Below are 22,052 nucleotides of genomic sequence, written 5' to 3'. Positions count from 1 at the left end.
CCATACAAGAAAATAATCTAAGGCTTGAAGGATACTCTGTCCCTGACTTTTTTGAGTGTATTCTTTACTCCTGTAAAACTTGTATGTAAACTTCTAGTTGAGAGTGTTACAAAAGAAAACAACGTGCCATTTCAAGGCCAGCATAGAACAAAAGGAAATAACTTTGTTTTAACAGTGTTCTACTGCAAAGAAACAAAGACATGGAGATTTTTATGTGTCTATTGCATCTCTCCTGAGATGATTTTCCTATTGCAGAAGTCTGTTATCCATTTCTTTGTTCTGGTCCTGAGTTTTCCATAGCAATAAGGATTCCAAAAACAGAGGAGTATGAGTATGATCAGCAAAAGCAGCCTCTTCTCAGACAAGTGCTCCTTTTAGGAGGGTCCCAAGAAATTCCTGGAGTTTGATTTGTTTGCTTGTTTGTTTAGTTTGTGCTGGTTCTGGGGCTTGAACTCAGAGGCTGGACCCTGTCGCTGTACAGTTGTCTTTCCTGCCCACCTGCTAAAATCTAAATACTCTACTGCTTGAGCCAAAAATCCACTTCTGGTTTTTTGGTGTTTAATTACACATAAGGGTTTGACAGACTCTCCTGCCTGAGTTTGCTTTGAACTAAGATAGTAATAAATCCCAATGCCATCAATTGTATGGAATTCTCTTTTGAACCAAGAAATATTAGATGAAATTTATCATAAAACTAATATTTGACAATTTTTAAAAGAAGAGAATATGTCCAGCAAAGAAGCCATAAATTAACCCAGCAAAAGTGCACTGAATCAGTTTGGAATTATTTTCTCTGCTTTCGAAGATTACTAGTGACTTCATCATTCCTTTTTGGAAATGAAGTCATGTTTACACTTTTTTGTTGGTTGTGGGGCTTGAACTCTGATCCTGGGCACTGTCCCTCAGCTCTTCAGCTCAAGTTGAGTACTCTACCACTTTAGCTATGGCACCACTTCTGGGTTTCTGGTGGCTAATTGAAGATAAGGGTGTCATGGACTTTCCTGACCAGGCTGGCTTTGAACCACAATCCTCTGGTCTCAACCTCCTGAGTAGCTATGATTACAGGCATGAGCCACCAATACTTGGCTCATATTTGCATTTAGTGCAGTTTTTGACACGAAGTAGACAAAGAATGGAAATCTATATCAAATGATGTGACATTGAAGCTTTTCAGAATAATTGAGGTAGTAATATGTCCTCCTTTTCCATTTTGTTACATTAATGACTCATGAGCTATGGGACCCTTACATTAGCATCCTTTTCTATCTGTGTAGGTGTATTTAGTATCAGGAAATGTTCATAGACAAATAGAGAAAGACAGATTTTTAGAAAGCAACGAAGATCAGGTATGAAAGAACCGCATAGAAGGCGACACATTTCTCACACAGAGATTAAGAACTAGCTTAAGAGATTTAGAATACTAAAGGCAATGAGGAATAATCATAGTTGATAACTAGTTCTTCAATAACCAAAAATAGTTCCCTAGAATGGTTTCTGATATACCTAACTTACAGGACAAAATAGCAAGCCCACCTTTTTAAAACATAGGATCTCTCTTTACCTACAGTTGTGTTATGCATCTTGCATTCAGTATAGTTATTCTTTTTATTTTGTATCTTATTCATGGATATATTGTGTATTTTATTGAATATGGTGATTGCTATAACTGTGCTGACATGAATGATAACTTATTCCCATGGCTATAGAGTTGCCTATGTAGAATTCTCCATCCTCGCTGATACCCAGGACTTTCACAAGACAGGAAAACAGGTGGATTGATTGGCTTCTCACATCAAGGTGAATCTTTTGGCAGTTCTGGGATTGGAACTCAAGGCCTAGCAGACCCAATTGGTAAATGAATCATGGGGAACACACCAGCCTGTAAGACACTAAGGAGCTAGGCCATTCCCAGGACCTGAGACAGAGCCCTGGTTGGGGCCAATATAGTCATAAATTCATCATTTAAACAGATGATCTATGTTTATATACATGGGTGGGCAGCATCTTGTGTTCTGTGTAGTCATTCTCTTTATTTTGTGTCTTATTCATTGATGTGTTGTGTATTTTCTTGAGTATAGGATAACAGATATAACTATGGTGACCTAGATGACAACCTATTCCCATGAGCATACAGTTGCCTATGCATTCTCCATCCTAGCTGAGACCCAGTACTTGTATAGCACAGGAAAACAGGTGCAACAACTGGCTTCTCACATCCGGGTGAATTTTTGGCAGTGCTGGGATTCAAACTTTGGGCCTAGGAGGCCCAACTGCCCAATGAGTACATATGAGCACACCAGCCTGTTAGCCACTAACGAGCTGGGTCATTCCCAGGAACAGAGATTGAGCCCCAGGGAGATCAAAATAGTCCTGAATGCATCATTTAAACATAGGATGTACATTCATCTGTGTGTGGACTGCATTGTGCATTTAGTGTAGTTATTCTGTTATTCATGAAAGTTTTATATATTTTCTTGAGTATATGATGACAGGTATAACTGGGCTGACATGGATAACAATCTATTCCCATGGCCACAGGGTGGCCCATGCATTCTCCATCCTAGCTGACACCCAGGACTTGCACTGGAAAACAGATGCAACGATTGGCTTCTGACATCAGGATGAATTTTTTGGCAGGGCTGGGATCTGAACTCGGGACCTACCAGGCCCCATTGACGTATAGGTCCATGTGAGCACACCAGCCTGTGAGCCACTAAGGAGCAAGGCCTTTCCCAATACCTGAGATGGAGCCCCCAAGTGTGGCTCCAGGGGTGGGCACACAGCAGTCATCCATTCATAAGTTGAAGGTAGTAAGCAAACAAGTACATATTTGTATAGATTAGGAGAGATGGTAACCTGTGATAAAATCCAATCTCCAATGTGTTTACTGATTCTTGGATCTTTCCAGATGCCTCCGTTTCATGACTGTGATGATTATTGCCACACTTAATCAACACTTCTTTACAAATAAGCGATACCACATGAGTCTTGCCTATCATTTCCTACTTATATCATGCACGAACTACTCATTCAAGGATGAGATCAATGCCATTCTATGACTTTTCCTGGTCCAGAAACCAGTATCTCAGGATTTCCAGCCATTGCCTTCTCATAGAGGGGCTGAATTCAAGCCTCAGGCATGGAAAACATACTCCTTAAATACATTTTAAAGATAAGATTTATACTTCCATACAGATGTTCAGGACATAGTATGCTTGGTGTGGTTGTTCATTTTATTTCATGTTTTATTTTTATTTACCAATTATTTTATTGATTCTGATGACACCTATACCATTTACTACATTGTTTACCTCCTGTCACATAGCATCTAGATTTGTAGATGTGTTCTCCATCATGCCTCACACCCAGGACTCTCCCAGAAAAGGAAAACATGTGTCACACTAGGCTTCTTAATCCAAGATTAAATTTTTTGACAGTGATGGGATCTGAACTCAGGGTCTAGCAGGCCCAATTCATGAATGGGTGAGTAGGAGCACAACAGCCTCTAGCCAATGAAGCTGTCAGGTGGCTCCCAGGCGCTGAGATCAAGCCCCAAGTTTGGCCAAAACAGCAATACATGGATAGGCAAATGGTGGTATAGAAATAAATATATATATTGGTAAAGAATGCCAGTGCCGTCTATCTATGATTGAATGGCATCTGCTACGTTCCTTCCAACTCTTAGGTATTTATTATATCGACATTGAAATAACATTATTCTTTTCATGCTCAATAAACTATTAATTAAGATCAATCAGCATCCTAGGATTATTGCATCCAATTTTAGAGTAGACAAATGCATGAACTACTCTTTCAATCGGTATTCTTATGCATAGGAACAAGTCTTTTGTGATCTCCTGCAATTGGTAGGTGTAAGGATCAGGATTTGAACCCAGGGCCTATGTTGACATGTTGGTTTATGGCTTCCCTGACAGCCTGCCAGCCATCAGCAATGGCAGGTCAGGTCCACTTTGCAACCGTGTCATTCAGATCCAGATGGTCACCGTAAAAAGAAAAAAATTGTAAAAGCCTCCAGCCCTCTGCAGTTCACCACTTTTTGTGCTGTCCCACTTTTTTTCTTCCTGCAAGCCCTCTGGGCCTAGGGTCTCAGGATTCGCTATGGGTCCTGAAGCTGAACTCCAGCCTAGGGAGATCGAAGCTGAGGCAGAGTTGCCATGACCTGAGATCAAGCCCTGTGGTTGGCAAAATTAATTAATTAATTAACTAAATAAAAAAATAAAGCTCCTTGGATTGGAATTTCTACCAGTTTTCTTTCCTAGACTGGGATTTGAACTCAGTGTCTTGGTAAATCTATACCAATATGAGGGAAGGTGCAGAGTTGCCACTTCTTGATTTCAAACCCCATGCCAAGCCAGAAATAAATAAAGTCACTGACCTTGACAGGGAAAGGTTGTCGTGGATATGGGAAGGAAGGGGGGGAAAAAAAGGAGGAGGCAACAATGCTCAGGAAATGTACTCATTACTGTGCTCATGTAACTGTGACCCCTCTGTACAATATTTTTACAATAAAAAATGTACAAGAAATAATATATTGCTCAGATAAGCACTGTGGGGGTAAGGGAAGGATGTCTGAATAGCTGTAAAAAATTCTACACTGATGTTTTTTATAATGGTCAGTATGGAACTGAATAAACATAACAATTTCCAAAACAAATATTAAATCACTGACTTGGAACTGGGGCCAGTATTTTTGCCATTGATGGAATTTGAGCACACAGTTCGGGCAACTCTTTTACCATTTGTGAACGTGAAGCTCACTGTCCTTAAGGAAAATAAATTCAAGTTAGAGTTCCCAGAGCCTGCAATGGAAAAATATGTATATACATGTGTAATATATGATATATATGTACGTCTGTACATTTATTTCATATTATTATTATTATTGATTTTGTATTCACTTTATTTTTATTTTATTCATTTTATTGTTTATTGTATTTATTATTATACACATAATATTTATTATGTTTTGTACATCTATTATATAATTATACACAATAATTTAGGACATTGACTCATTTTTCATTAATACTTTATTAAGTGCTGAAACATGGTACTTAAGTAGAGGCATTTGTCACAGACATCACATGTTTAGAGTCTGTCCACAGTATGTGCTTTGTCTTATTTACCTTTGGACAACTTCCTATAGGGATTTCTTTAGATGATTTATACACAGAAACCTTTTCTTGAGGATAAGCAAGTTGAGGAATAAAATTGTGAAGTTGGGGCTAGGAATGTAGCTTACTGGTAGAGATCATGCTCGGCATGCATGAATGCCAGGATTTGAAAGCTCAGTGCCACATACTCAGAAAAAGCCAGAAGATGTGGAGAGGCTCAAGTGGTAGAGCACTAGGCTTGAGAAAAAGGAACCAAGGCCCTAAGTTTAAGCCCCAGGTCTGTCAAAAACAATAGGCCAGATGCAGATGCCGGTGGGTCACACCAGGAAACCTAGCTTCTCAGGAGGCTGAGATCTGAAGACCACAGTTTGAAGACAGCCTAGGAGAGGAAAGCCTGTTAGACTCTTACCTCCAATGAACCACCAAAAGACCACATGTGGCATTGTGGCTCAAGTGGTAAAGTGTTTGCCTTGAAGTGAAGGGCTCAGGGACAATGCCCAGGCTTCGGTTTGAGACACACAACTGTTAAAAGAGTGAAGGCTAATCAAAGTACTTTTCCTATATGCTAATTATGAGAACATTTTCTGGAAAATGAACGCTGGTGTACCCCAGAGTTGGAATCAGAGCTCAAAGTTCAAGTGTATCACATCCATATGCCCAGTCTCTCACACTCTAACATTATAACTTTGTGTCCTACAGGGTTCTGAAAGGTCCACTGTTGAAAGGCTTAATATGCTCCCCAAGCCCTTTATGATAAGTAGTTGACTTGTATTGTCAATGTCATTACAGTTCTGAACCTAGTAGAGAACCAATAGCTCATGCCCATCACCCCTGCTCAGGAGGCTGAGGTGTCAGGATCACAGGGTGAAGTCAGCCAGGGCAGGAAAGTCTATCACACTCTGACTTCCACTTCTGAAAGGTCAGATGTTCAAGAGCTTCCTGTGTTTCTCTTGGTGATGAGATGTTACTTGCACTCTAAATGTTCATAGAGTTCTCAAGCTTTAGAAGATGGAAAGAAATATTATTGACACATCCTGGGTTCAAATGAAGTTCTCAGGATCCAAGCCCTAGCCCTGTTAGCAGGAAGAACTCCAGTGTAACCCTGTATTTGAAGGAAAGAAAACAGTTTCAAAAGCCAGGCTAGGGGCAGAGACCTAGACCTGCAGGAGTAGGAGGCAGAACGTACACTCTCATCAGGGAAGTGAGCTGCAAAACCACTTCATTCATTCCAGGCACAGCCAGCAATGGAGGGAAACCTGAAACATTTATTAGAGTTACACCATGGTCAGGCTTTTCTCAGCCTCTTCAAACATTGACTAATTAACCTTCCTCCCTCAGGGGAAGGGAGCCTCAAGCTATCTTTAGGTTACCAATAGAGAGCCAGTTAAGTGGGGGAGAGAGGAGTAACAGAGTAGAAAAACCCTGCTCTGTGGTCTTAGGGAGTGGGGTTTTGACTCTCCATCTGTCAGGTTTGAAGGCCCTTCTTCTATCTCTACCAGTCCATTCTCCTTCCTTCATTCTCCACATCATTATTGCAAATCCCCAGTCCAAGGAGAAGCAGAGCCATTTCTGTTCTGTTTCCGAGCACCTGAGTTAGAACCTGGCTATGCCCTCTATACTCTGGAGCTCTTTGCTGCCTGAGAGTTGAGACAGACAGTCTTCCTGTTCTGTGGTTGTGTGAAGGCGATGCTGGTGTCCTTGCACAATGCAGAAGACCTCATGACTGGGAAGTGTTCCCTTCTTTCCTTCTGATACCCAAGACCTGACTCGTCTATCATGTTTCTATCATCTATCTGTCTACCTACCTACCCCTACCTACCTACATACCTACTTACCTAGCTATATCTTTGCCAGTTGTTGGGTTGAACTCATACCCTGGGCACTGTCTCTAGCACTCTGCTACTTGAGCCACAGCACCAAATCTGGCTTTGTCTGTGTATGTGCTCCTCAGGAATCGAACCCAGGGCTTCCTGAATGCTAGGCAAGCACTCTGTCACTAATCCACATTCCCTGCCCCTTCATCTTACTCTTAAAGGTAGTTTTTGCATAAGTAATGCTACCATTTTATTTTCCCAAGTTTAAGTTTCTGAACACCGGTTACTTCTCCGAACCCTCATTTTCTCTTTCCTGCCTGATTTGTGACTGTTTCTGCTTTGGCCTCATAATGAAATATAAATGAAGGCTGCTGAGAGCTTAAGTGTGCATCATTTAGGGACACAGGCCTGGAAACCTGGAAGAGAAAAGTGATGGGCCTGAAATGAAGAGAATGATGCAGTATGCCCAACTAGCAAATCTGAAAAATAAACCTGTAAATAAAAGCAGAAGCATTGCATACGTCTGTTTGCACTTGGGGAAATAATATACATAAACACATAACTAGGTGTTGGGTCTTCGTCCGTCTTTGGACGGACAGGGTCCGAGGAGAGGTAAGTACGAAGTGTGGCTGGTCGCCCGTTCCCCACCCTTCCTTAGCCCAGGAGATAATCAGATGCAGCAGGGAGTCAAACCAAGCAGGAACTCGTTTATCAACAGGGAGCATCCCCTTTTTAAAGCAAAAGACTGCATGGGAGGAGAGGAAATGGGATCAACCAATCACTGAAAGGCCACACCTTAACATGCACCTAAGCTTCCATGAGTTGTTTACACACTGAACCTGAACAATTCCGGCTCTGCCCACTCAACTTCCTCTCAGGGCCATCTTTGCTACCCCCCACATATTCACCCTTTTTGTTTTAATGGCAGATCCACCTCCCAGTTAGTTATCTTTTTCCCCTCCTCTGTAAAGGTTATTTTAACAGGATTACATTTGGCCATGCAGGGGGTTGGAGGCAAGGCTGGGGAGAAGGAGGGCCCTTATGCATAAGAGCCTCTCCCAGTTACCTCTCATCCCCACCTAGCACAATAATAAACATTAGCCCCACCACAGCTAGAAATGTCCCAAGCAGTAAAATTTCAAACAAACTGTAGAAATAGCAAAGCAATCCTGGGCACCTGATGTCTTTCAAGTAAGCCAGTTCCTTGTACGTGCCTACAAGCGAGCACAGGGGTCAAGATGACCTTTAAGCTTTACTGTCAGCTCCCAACACCCTGTCGTCTTTGTCTAAAGAAGAGAACCCACCTGTCTTAGGTTGGGTAGATTGCTTTGTCTGTCTTACCCGTCATCGGGAACTTCTTCAGAGCAAAGCTGAAGGCCCTGTCTTAGGTTGGTAAGACTGGCACCCCCTCTTACCCGTCTCTGGCTGCGGTTCCTCTCGGGGAAATTTATTTACTTGGAGCTTGATCTTATGTAACTGGCTGGCTCATAAGAGTTTTGCATTGCACGTATAATGCAAGGAAGGCATAGAAAAAGCATCAGCAAAAGCATTCCCAGGTCAAGCAATGTCAGCCCTTTAACTTTAGGGATGGGATAGCAGTCTTTGCCACTTTAGAGTCCAGAGGTGGGGCTTGTTCTAGAGTAGGTTTTAGACATATTTATAGGACACATAACAAAAGGTAGTTGCACAAGCAATTAGTAAAAGAACAATTAGAGCAGGTAACATTAAAATAGATAGCTCCTAAAAAATATGTGTTAAACAGTCCATAAGTAATGACATAGGGTGGTGATCAAAATGAAGGTCAGGCCACCAGGTCGAAAGGGCAGTTTCTCTTGTGGTGCTATTGATGATTTCCATATGGCCAGTGCTGATCACTGCCCAGGTCACCCGTTGAGGTTGATGTGGATTCCGTAGCCATTGCAGGGACTGGGAGGGTCAGGACAGCCATCAGCTTGATTATCACCATCTGCAATTGTTAAAGAACACAAGAGTTTCTCAAGGGCTGGTTGCCCTTGGGGATGGTTAGTTTATCCTTGGGCATCCTCCTGTATAGAGGAAATGGGTAAAAACTTAAGGTTCCTGGCAGGAATCCAAATGGGAGCTGTCTCCCCTATGGGAAAAAAGCATCCAAATCCCCTGCCCATAGTAACTAGGGGGTCAGGTCCTCTCCATTGTTGTGTCAGGGGGTCCTTCCACCTGACTTTCACTTGGGGCTTAGGGTTTAGTTGTCCCCAGTGCTTCTGAAATCTGGATTCAGTTGCCCCTTTTGACAAATTTAAAATGTTAATGGTAAATAAAGCTATCTGTAACTGTTATGGAGGCTAACTCCCTCTTTTTTTGTTTTAATAATTGCTCCTTAAGACATTGATGATTTCTTTCTATAATTTCTTGGCCTTGGGGATTATAGGGAATTCTTGTAGTATGATTAATATGCCATCTGTCAAAAAACTCTGACATTGCTTTACTAACAAAACAGGGTCCATTATCGGTTTTAACTTGTGCTGGTAGACCCAAGGTGGCAAAGCAATGAAGAAAATGTGCTTGTGAATGTTTAGTCCTTTCTCCTGTATGTGTTGTGGCCCAGCATGCTCCTGAGTAGGTATCTATAGAGACAAAGATGTATTTAAACTTACCAAAGGCTAGGAAATGAGTAATATCTGTTTTCCAGAGGACATTAGGTTTAAGGCCTCTGGGATTTACCCCTGGTGGTTGTAAAGGGGGTACTTTTAAGAAGGGCTGGCATGTTTTACAGGTATGTACCACCCTTTTGAGGTCCTTTACAGGAATCTGAGGAAATCTATGCTGAAGACCTCTCCAATAAATGTGGGTTAAGTCATGCAAACAGGTAGCCTCTTGTAACGTTAATGCTTGCGGGCCAGTAGCTAACTGGTCCACACACTTATTGCCTAGGGAAAAAAATCTAGGAAGTTTTTAATGCCCTCTCAAATGTTGAATATGAAGGGCTTCCAGACCTTCTAATAGGCCCTTAAGGGTAACCATAAGAGGGGAAATAGGGTTTTCATCCAGCTTGATATGTGCCTGGGGAATATGAGGGAGCACGTTAATCATATATAGGCTATCCGAATACAAATTAAAGGGTTTTTGAATGTCCTGAAAGACCATAATTACGGCCAGCATTTCTTTATATTGTGCTGACCCTTGACAAGGTTGAAATCTTTGTTGGCTTGGGGTCTTTTGTTGCTCCTCAAAGGCTGCATACGGAGAGCCTGCTTTACTTCCATCAGTGAAAACATGGAGGGCGTCAGGAATAGGTGTAGAAGAAAATAGAGATGGCATTTTGAAGGAAAGTCTCCATAACATGACAGTCCATTTGGATTGCCCATTATGGCATTCAATTTGGCCTAGAAACCCCTCCAAGGAGAGAGCAAGACGAGTGTTGGCTGAGAGAGCCACTTAACATCTGCCATCCAAAAAGGAAAAACAATGGAGTGAGGGTCAAGCCATAAAACCTTTGGGCTTGGGTCCTTCCCTTGACAATAACATCCGTGAGTTGGTCTGCTTGAGAGTACACCTGAGGCATGCCACCCAGCGGAGTGTGAACCCACTCTAATGGCTCCCCATTTTGAGTTAAAACTGCAGAAATTAACTTGACACCTGCAAACAACCAAAGAGAAATGGGCTCACAATTAGAATACCTCTTTAGAGAAACTTCATCCATGGCTTTTTGGAACTGCAAAAATATTGCCCTATGGCTGTCTGTAATTGTAATAACTTCTTGTGGTGTCCTGTCTTTTAGCAGGGCAAATAAGGGCACAAGACTATCTTTAGGGACAGAAACCCATGGCAACAGCCAATTGATTTCCCCTAAAAGACTCTGAAGTTGGGTTAAGGTTAGAGAGGCTGGAATATCCAGCAAAGGCTTAAGGGGGCTGGCCTGAGTCAAGGTAAGGTGGGTCCCGAGCACCTTAAAAGGGGCTACCTTTTGAATTTTATTAAGAACTATGGTAAAACCCCCTTTTTTTTAATATGCCGAGAACCTGGGCCAGAAGGCCCTCCAGGCAGCTTGGGTCTTAGTGCCCCAGAATTATATCATCCATGTAGACATAGGCAAGGGTGGTATCTGAACCCAGCACAGGCCCTAAAAGTGTGGCCAGGTATTGTTGGCAAAAGGACGGGCTATTGGCCATTCCCTGTGGCAGCACCATCCATTCAAACCTCCGATCAGGCTGGGAAAAATTAAGAGAAGGTATACAGAAAGCAAACTTCTCGCAGTAATCTAGATGCAGGGGGATAGAAAAAAGAAACAGTCTTTAATATCAATCACAACCAAGGTATATTCTGAAGGTATAGCAGGAGTCCAGGGCATGCCTCTTAGGGGCATTCCTACTAGCTCCATCCTTGCATTTACCTTACATAGGAGCATATGCCAGGTCCCAGAGGTTTTTTGAATAACAAATACGGGTGTGTTCCAAGGACTTATAGAAGGGCGAATATGCCCAAGGTTTATCTGTTCCTCCACCAGAAGGTGGAGGGCTACAAGTTTAGGTTTGGTCAATGGCCACTGCTCTACCCAGATTGGGCTTCCCTGCTTCCACCTAATGGGAGGTACTTGGAGGGCAGTGGCCTTTAGGATTGGGGGTGCACCTGAGTGGGTCCCTTTTGTTCTTCTCTGTGATTATGAAAGTTAAAAAAATCCCTTTCCTTAACTCCCTCTGGATCCTGATTACACCTTTGTGCTTCTTCCCCATCCAGGATATCATTATAGCATGCTCGATGGTCTGTAGTGACCACAGCAACCATTTGTCTTAGCATGTCTTGCCCTAGTAAATTGGCAGTGAGGTTCTTTGCCACTAAAGGGAGTATCTTTCCCTGTTCGCCATCTGGGCTAGTCCATGTCATAAGGGTAGCCGTTTCTTTGGATGGGGAGTTACCCCCTACCCCCAATATCGGGGGCCCAGGTGCAAGCTTCCAGTCCAAGGGTACTTCCTCCTCCCTGAGTATGGTTTGGTCTGCCCTGGTGTCAATTAAACAGTGAAACCTCTTTCCGCCTATGAGGATACTCATTTTAGGGTGGAGTCCTTCCACCAGGGAGACTGTCCAATGGACCTGAGCCGTCCTGCCACGAGGCTGCCTGGGCCTCACAGCAGAGGAGGTTCTTCCTTGAGTTAACGGGGCTGGAGGATGCCCCTCTCCTAGTTTAAAGGTTTCCCATCTAAATCAAACTTGGATCGGCAATCCTTTTTCCAATGATATCCCTTCCTGCACCTGGGGCAGGGTGTAGGGGGCAGTTTGGCCCCCCAGGGCCAGTTGGCGGGGGATTGTCATGTAGAGCCCCTCTTAAAGTGCCCCTCCTGCCCGCATTTAAAACAAGTCCCTCTCCCCATTGGTCTTGGAGTTCCTCAGCCCTGGGCTGCCAGCGGCTCAGTAATAGCCTCAGTCAATGTAGATGTCTGAGACTGTAAAGCTAAAGCTAGTGATTGGGACTGGAGCTGTTGTGTTCCCACATCCTGTGAGGCCACCACCCATCTGCTCAGGGAACTCTCTCTCAGTCCCGCGCAGACCATTTGGTGGTCTGCATTCATCCCTTCCCAGAGCAGCAGCTTTACAAACTGATCTCAGAGGTTCCCTGCCGGCAGCTTGCGGTGAACACTCTGTTGGACTCGGTCTATGAAATCAGGTAGAGGCTCACCCAGTTTTTGTCTCACTCCTGCCATGGGGGACTCAGTAGGCCCATCATCTAGTTTGTACCACGCAGCAAGTCCTGCCTGCCTTACCTGGTCACAGTACGGCCAGGTATTGTGGCCTGTTGGACGCCGGTAGAATAGGCTTCTCCCGTCCCTGCTAACATGGTATAAGTAATAGGTATTGCGGGTTGAGCCTGCCGGTTAGTCTCCGCTCACACTCTGCATTCCTCCTTAAAGAAGGCACACCATTTAATAAACTGAGCACTAGTAAGAACAGCTTTGGCCACATCCATCCAGTCCTTAGGGACACACTGATGATAGGCAATGTCCTGTAATAGGGTCTGGGCCCAGGGAGAGTTTGGGCCATCCTCCACCACCGCCTGGCGGAGCTCTTTAAGATCCTTAGCTTCCCATGGATACCATTCCAAGGGCCTGTTAGCCTCTGGTGCCAAAGTGACCGGATACGCTTGGGGAAGCGGATCATGTGGCCTAGAGTCTGGGCTCTTGGGTGGCCCTTCCTTTCCAGAGGAGGTCTCCGAGTAGGTTACTTCCCCAGCCCTCAGCCCCTCCAGTTGGTAGGGGTCTGGGACTTGGAAGTCCCTCTCGCAGGTCTCATAGGACGCAGTACCTCCCTTCCAATCGGGGGAATGGGGAGGGGGCCTAGGACTGTCCGGGGCACCTGAGTAGCTGCCTTTGCCCCTGCATGCACAGATAGTGCGTTCCCGGTTGAGTTTGACCTTTTCCTTTTCCTTTTCACTTTCCAAGTCTTCCTGTACTTTGTAGGCCTAATGTTTCCTCCTCCTCCTATCTTCTTCTGTGATATAACATTACCCATATTTAGGGTTTCACTTACCCCGAAAGACTGCTTAGCCTCGGCCGGTATCTTTTCCTTTCGTGCCCCACGTTGGGCACCAGATGATGGGTCTTCGTCTGTCTTTGGACGGATGGGGTCCAAGGAGAGGTAATTGTGAAGTGCGGCCGCTTGCCGGTTCCCCAGCCTTCCTTAGCCCAGGAGATAATCAGACGCAGCGGGGAGTCAAACCAAGCAGGAACTCGTTTATTAACAGGGAGCATCCCCTTTTTAAAGCAAAAGACTGCGTGGGAGGAGAGGAAATGGGATCAACAAATCACTGAAAGGCCACACCTTAATATGCACCTAAGCTTCCAAGAGTTGTTTACACACTGAACCTGAACAAATCCGGCTCTGCCCACTCAAATTCCTCTCAGGGCCATCTTTGCTACCCCTCACAACTAGGTAGGACATTGATACATAAACCTGGCATTCTCTTTTTGAATATTTTTGTGGCCATCCCAGGGCTTAACCTCAGAGCCCGATGTATTCCTGAGCTATTTTGCTCAAGGGTGAGGCTCTACCATCACCACAGCTCCACTTACAGCCATCTGGTCATTAATTGGACAAGAGCAACTCCCAGGCTTTCCTGCCTGGTGTGGCTTGGATCTCCTGCTCAGCTTTCTCTCTCAAAGCTGGAGCTCTACCCTCTGGACCACTGCTCCTCTTCTGGCTCTCTGGTGGTTTATTGGAGATAATAGTCTCACAGACTTTCCTGCTCGGCTGGCTTTGAATGGCGATCTCCTGCGAAGCGTTCAAGTGGCATTCCTCAGTTATTCCCCGAGGAGCCGCTCCACACAAACCCTTAGTCTAAATCTCTACAGGTACTAGAGAAAAATGGAAACATGAAGATGCTACTCATGTGTTCTAGATACTTAATATTGGAGACACAAAACACTCATAATTATTAGATCAGTTTATAGGCAAAAGGAGAAATGCAGACAGTATGAGGATCGTTCCAGATTTTGGTCCTCTCATCCTGAGACAGTAAATTAACTGCAGCTCAATGCTAAGTGACAGAACTGGCATGTCCTGTGGATATTTGCTCCCAAATCATCTGACACTCATTTCTCACTTTTGGCTTCAAACCTGTGACCAATCCCAGGGTAAGATGAGGAGAGAAAATCCTTCTCAAAAAAGCAACTATATCAAACATTGGGTAGTTTACTTATAAATTCAAACCATTGGAATGACCCTGTTAAGAAGTCATATTGTCCAGATTAACAAATGAAGAAGAAGAAAAAAAAATGAAGAAGAAAAGAAAGAAGGTGTCAGTGGATGCTGACTGTAATCCCTGCTCCTCAGGAGGCTAAGATGTAGAGAATCTGAGTTTGAATCCAGTCAGTGTAGGAAAGCCCATGACACTGTTATTTCTAAGAGAAATGAGGCTGTGAATCAAGATTAATGTACTACCTTTTCGCAAAAGGAGCTCAGGGACAACGTCTAGGCTCATAGTTCAACCTCAGGACCTGCCCACTCAAAAAGAGCCTGTATCTCCATGTCCTTGTGTATATATGGATATATTCCTATAGGTGAAGCTCCCAAGTAGCTCTGATGAGTGGCAACAAGCTAGGAAATTTGTATTCAATACAATGGTTTCATAACAGAGAGTGTTTTGATTGCAGTGCATGTTCTGGGGCTCCTCTCACTGTTCCTAGTGTAATCTAAGGGTTTCTCTGCATCCCAGGTCTGCTGGAAGAAGTCACTCTCACTGTCTGGTCAGTCAGACAAAAGGCCTCAGTACAGTACAGCTGGGTAACAAACAACTCCATCCAGGCCAGTTAGTGAGGATGAGTGTGAATGAGCTCTGAAGGTCAGGAGAAAAAGGCTTGTTTTTACACCAAGCTAACTCTCTCCCCATTGCTCTGTTTTAAGAGGAAGGCTTCATTTGTGCAACGTCCATGGCAGACCAAGTTCTGGGCACTTATCCTGCCTTTGTGAGACTATATTCCAGTGTTCAGATACAGTGCTCAATATTATTCAGGAGTCCTTCTGGCAGACAACTAGGGAACTCAACCTAATGAAATGTTTCATTGCCTGCAATGATGGGATTATGATGCCTCTCCTAGGTTTCTGCCAGCTTGGGAAATCCAAGCACATATCTGATATCACAAAACTTCCTGTCATCTAGGGCTGGTGAAGCTCATCAGGTTTTGGAAACTTTGACCTTTCCTATTTAGGTTCTGGATGGCTAGCTTTTGGGGTTGAACACAGGGTCTGGGTACTGACCAGGAGCTCAGTGCAGAAGCATAGTGCTTTATTATTTTGTGTAACAACTTCTGATGTGTGTGTGTGTGTGCACACACACACACACATGCATGTGCGCACACACATGCATGAGTCCTGGAGCTTGAACTCAGGACCTGAGCACTGTTCCTAGTTTCTCTTGTGGAAAGATAGCTCTCTCCTACTTGAGCCACAGAGCCACTTCAGGCTTTTTTCTAGTGATGTGGTCCTGAGAAATCAAGCCCAGGGTTTCATAGATGCACAGCACTCTACCCCTAAGGCACATTCCCAGCCCTCTACATAAGGTTTGTTAGCTCATTTCTGTCTTTTTTTATTGTTGTTGTTGGTTGTAGGAGTTGAAGTCTGGGCCTGGGTGCTGTCCCTGAGCTCTTCAGCTCAAGTCTTGTGCTCGCCACTTGAGCCACAGTGCCACTTCAGGTTTTCTGGTGGTCTATTAGAGCTAAGTGACTCAAGGACTTCCCTGCCCAGGGTACCTTTGAACCATGATTCTCAGATCTCATCCTCCTGAGTAGCCAGGATGACCAGCATAAGCCACAAGCACCAAACATCAACCTCAGGTTCTTGGTGGTTTATTGGAGATAATAGTCTCATGGGACCTTTTGTGTCTGCGATAGTTTGGAACCCAGATCCTCAGATCTCAGCATCCTGAAAAGGCAGGATGACAGACCTCAACTACCAACCCCTTGGTCATGGCCTCAGCTGCAAGGGCGGGCGTCCATGGCTCCACATGATTGAGTGCTAGCCATGAGCCCAAGAGGTAAGGTCAGAGCCTAGGCCTCGAGTTCAAGGTTGATGACTGAGAAGAAACAAAACAAAACAATTGTCTACAGGAGACAACTCACTAGTTTTCAGTAATACATAATTTCATCCCTGCTATGGGGACCTATCTGAGCTTCAATATTCTTTTTGTTGTTGTTGTTTAATTTTTATTTTTTGTGAACATATTTTACAGAGGGGTTACAATTACATAGGCAAGATAATGAGTACATTTCTTATCAAACATTGCAGCCTCTTCCTTTGTTTACCCTTCACATCCCTTCCCAGCCTGCCCCCGCTCCCCCACCCAGTCCCCCTCCCCGTCCCCCCCCCCCCCGCACCAAAGTTGTAAAGTTCGTTTTCGACATGACAACTTGTACTTCTCATAGTTACAACGGGTCCACCTGTATCCTTAAACGACTTGTTTTCCCCATCTCCTCCACAAATTATACTGACATCAAATATAGTGAAAGCAGGGGTTATACTGTGGGGGAGGGACATACAAAGCAACAAAGAGATAATCTTATAAGTGCATTAGAAAAAAATGCATGAAATAACAAAGCATTAAAATACATATCTAAGTGTTCATTTTCCTAACATCACATTATCTGACCTTTTCTGCTTGATTCATACATATACTAGATATTGCAAATAAGGGAAACTATGGGAACTATGTTTCTTTGGGCTTGGCTTACTTCACTTAATATAATTTTTTCCAAGCCTTTCCATTTCCTAACAAATGGGGAAATGTCATTCTTTCTGATGGAAACATAGAATTCCATTGTGTATATATACCGCATTTTCTTGATCCTTTCATCTACTGAGGGGCATTTGAGTTGGTTCCATATCTTAGCTATGGTAAATACTGCTGCAATAAACATAGTTGTGCTGGTAGCTTTAGTGTGGTCTTGCTTGTAAACTTTTGTGTAAATGCCCAAAAGGCCTCAATATTCTTGTCTGCATAATCATCTCAGTTGTGGAGCTCTTACAAGGACAAGATATAAGAATGCAATCGGTAAGTACACAGCACATGGCACTCTTTACATGACTCAGCACAGAGCATCCTGTGAAAGACTCAGCACCCAGCACCCAGTACAGGACTCAGCACACTGCAACCTGTGAAGGACTCAGCACATAGCAACCTGTGCAGTAATCAGAATGGAGCACCCTATGGAGGACTCAGCACATAGCTCTATTCCACAAGCTGTCATTAGAATTAGGGTGCTTTAATCAGTATCATCATTCTTTGAAGTAAATTTTACAAACCATTAAAGTTCACATCTAATGGTTTAGTGGGGTTTGTTTTTGGGGAGGAGGGGTTGGCCATGGGGTTTGAACTCAAAGCATGGGGATATTGTTCTAATAACATTTGCTTAAGGCTAGAGCTCTACCATTGGAGCCACATTTCAAAGAGTCTAACAAACTTCCTGCCAGGACTGGGTTTTAAAGCCCCTGAGAAGCTAGGATGCCGGATGTAAGCCAGGATGACATGAATAACTCGTGGAGCTGGGTTGCAGTAGTTTACATCTGGCTAAGTCTGGTTAGGTGTCAGCTATCAGCATCAGACTCCTAGCTTGCTCTGTAATGAGGTATTTGAAGTTCAGTACTTCTATAATTGCAGTTAGAACATCCTCCCTTTTTTTGGCGGCATTCATGGGGCTTGAATAAGAGCTTAGACACTGTCTCTAAGTGTTTGTGTTCAAGGCTAACACTCAATTGATTGAAAGACAGCAGAATTTCCGGGTTTTCTGTTTATGTGGCACTAAGTTATCTAACCCAGGGTTTCATGCTTACTAGGCGAGCACTCAACCACCGATCCACAGGAGTGAATGAGGTAAAAATAGAGAGAGATTGCTGTATATAAATATTATATACACAAAAAGAGATGTCTGCATATTATTAAAATATAGATAATATTACTACCAACTATAGTTATTAAATTATGTCTCCATTTATTGATGTGTCCCAGTTAACTATTAATAAAGCATTAATAATTACTCAATATCCTGTTATTGTTTATCATATATGTACATATATCCATATATATAATTATATATTTCATAGAATGAGACCAATGTGTATATATTATTAAATTATGCATCATGTGTTACTACCAATTATTAGGTATTTAATTATGTTTCCACGTACTTTTTATTCTCTTAATGCTTAATAAAATATTAATTAAACTTAATGAACATCCTATACTTATTGCATCTAATTTTACGCTAGAATGCTTCACTACTAATTCAATCTGTTTATCATTGATTGTAGTGACAATTCTTCCACCTATTACATTTCTTACCTTTATAAAATCCTATTACATAGCATATACGTTTGCACTTGAATTATATATCCTACCTGACACTGAGCACTTTCACAGAAAAGGAAAACATGTGTCACGCTTGGCTTCTCACTCCACGATTACATTTTTGGCAGTGTTAGGATCTAAACTCAGGGCCTAGAAGGCTCAATTCATGAATGGGTGACAGCCAGCACAGCAGCCTCTAGCCAATTCAGCTGCCATGCAGTGCACAGGCCTTGAGGTTGAGCCCGCCCCGTATGTTGACTTCAAATTGCACTTAGTGTAGTTATTCATTTTATTTTTTGTTTTATCATTTACCACTTATTTTATTGACTGCTATTACACATGGAATATTTACTACATTTATTACGTAGGATATAGATTTGCCTATGTATGAAACTTCATACCTGACACCCAGGACATTCACAGAAAAGGAAAACACGTGTCACCATGGGCTTCTTACTGCACGATTCAATTTTTGTGAGTGCTGGCATCTGAACTCACATCTTACAAGGCCCAATTCATGAGTGGGTGAGTGTCAGCATGCCAGCCTGGGGCATATGGAGTTGACAAGCATTTCCCACACCTGAGAACGAGCCATAGGGGTTGACAAAACAAGAACAGATTGACATGCAGATGGTAGTACACAAATAAATACAGATCTTTATAGAGTGCCAGAGATATCTATACATTATGCAGTTATATAGGCTACATTCCTACCAATTCTTGGGTATTTATTTTGCCTCCTCCATGTAATTAACATTATTGTTTTCATCCTTAATGAATTATTAATTAAATCAACCACTGTCCAAACTATTGTGTCCATGTAATTAATAATATTTGTTTAATGTGTCCAAAAATATTCATTAAAATCCATCAGCCTCCTAAAATCAATCTCTAATTTTATAGTAGAATCACTCAGGAACAACTAATTCAACCTTGATATTCACATACTTCTATCCTTATTCCTATGAATAGGAACGAGACTCTTAGCATCTCCCTCCATTGGTAGGGGTCAGGACTGGGCTTTGAACACAGGGCCTAGGTTGCCGTTTTGGCCTGTGGCTTCCCTGGAAGCCATCAGCCTTCACCACTGACAGGTTACCAACAGTTTTCAGTCGTGTCATTCAGACCAAGGATGGTCACCTTGAAAAGAAAACAAATGTAAAACCGACATCCATCTGCAGGTAGCCAGATTTTTATCTGTGTCTTTTTATTTATTTTTATTCCGGTCAGTCTTTGGGGCCAAGGAACCCAGGTTCAGCTGTGGGCTCAGTGGCTGCACCACAGCCTAGCATGATCAAAACTGAAGCAGAGTTGCAATGACCTGAGCTCAAGCCCTGTTCTTGACAAAATAAAAATAAATTCATACATACATACATACATACATTCAAAATGTTTAAAAACCAATGAGGCTCCTTGGCTTGGGATTCACGCCATTTTTTCTACCAGGCCTGGGATTTGAACTCAGGGTCCGGGTAAAACTGCAGCACTGTGGGGGAAGGGGAAGCTCACCGTGCTGGAAGACAAGAAAATCAGGCTTTTTCCCAGGGGCTGAATTCAAGCTCTAGCACTCGAAAAAATAATATTCGTATACATTTTAAATACATGATTTATATTTATATACACATGATTACTGCATATTGCAGTTACTGTAGTTATTCATTTTATTTTGTGTTTCATTTATTGATTATATAGAGAGTATGATTACACGTATAACATTTTTTACATTCTATTACATAGGATATAGATTTGCCTACGTATTATACATCAATTCTGAGACCCAGGACTTTCGCTGATAAGGAAAACAAGTGGGACAATTGGCTTCTTCCACCAGGATTAAGATTTTGGCAGTTCTGTGATTTGAACTCCAGGCCTAGAAGGCCCACTTCATGAATAGGTCAATGTTAGCAAACCAATCTGATGCAAATTAAGTTGTCGGGCAAATGTGGGGGACTTGTGTTTGAGGACTTGAAATCAAGCCATAGGTGTGGCCAATATATAAACATATGACTATGCATCTATGAATAAATTTATAGAGACTGATAGACGTTCATGTAGATTCTACTATATAACTCTATATAAAGAGTGATGTCTATATCTTATTTTTATATATTCTATTACTACCAATTATTTGGTCTAAAATTATGTGTCTATTAATTAATCACGGTACGAGACTTAATAAAGTATTCATCAATGACCTATATTTATTGCATACAATCTTATACTAGAATGACTAGCTAATTAGTAATTCAGTTGGTACTTGTCAAACATTCTATTAGTGTTCCTATAGATAGGAACGAGTTCTCTAGAATCTTCAGCAGTGTGTAGGTGGCAGTCGCAGCATCGAACTCAGGGCCTAGGTGTCTGGGTTGGGCTAAGGCTTCACTGATAGCCCGAGAGCCTTCGGCCATGAAAGGTCACGTACAATTTTTAAGCCTAGTCATTGAGACCCAGTATGGTCACAGTACAAAGCAAACAAATGTAAAACAGTTGTGTAAAACTTCCAGGTTTTTCCTCCAAAATCTTGGTTGGTTTGTTTTTTTTTTTTGCCAGAGCTGGGAGTTGAAATTGTGTACTAGGATAGCTGGATCATCTGTGGGTGTAAAAGCTGCACCCCAGCCTAGGGTAATCAAGGTTGAAACAAAGTTGTGATGACCTGAGTTCAAGCCCCGTGCCTGCCCCCCAAAAAAGTTAAGACACTGGCTAGGAATTTGGGCCATTTTTTCTGCCATACCTGGTATTTGAACTCATGAATTGGGTAACTCTATTGTGCTCTGGGTGAAGTGGAAGCTAACCTCCTGGAAGAAAAAAAATCAGGAGCATTTCCCAGGGTGTGAATTCTAGCCCCAGAACTGGCAAAAATAATATTTATATACATGTATAATGTATATAATATATGTATTTGCATAGATATTACATATTGTACCTAGGACACAATATTTCCACAGAGAGGAAAACAGGTCAACATTGGTTTCTTTCCTCATGTATTGCCTTCAGCAATGCTGGGATTTGAACTCAGGGCCTGGAATGCCCAATTCACCAAGGGGTCAGTGTAAGCAGAGCAGCCTCAAACAAATTCATTGCCAAGCAGTTCCCAGGACCTGAGTTCTAGCCCCAGGAATGGCCAATATATAAATACATGTATAAATTGTTGCAAATATATATATATATATATATATATATATATAGAGAGAGAGAGAGAGAGAGAGAGAGAGATGTATATCCACTGTATATTTAAATATATAAATGCATTTATAGAATGTGAGATGTCTATACATTATTAGATTACATCTAATATAT

The sequence above is a fragment of the Dipodomys spectabilis genome, unplaced genomic scaffold (assembly GCF_019054845.1).
Source record: "Dipodomys spectabilis isolate Male_0828 unplaced genomic scaffold, ASM1905484v1 ptg000105l, whole genome shotgun sequence".
Classification (NCBI taxonomy): Eukaryota; Metazoa; Chordata; class Mammalia; order Rodentia; family Heteromyidae; genus Dipodomys; species Dipodomys spectabilis.
Note: the sequence above shows the minus strand (reverse complement) of the source record.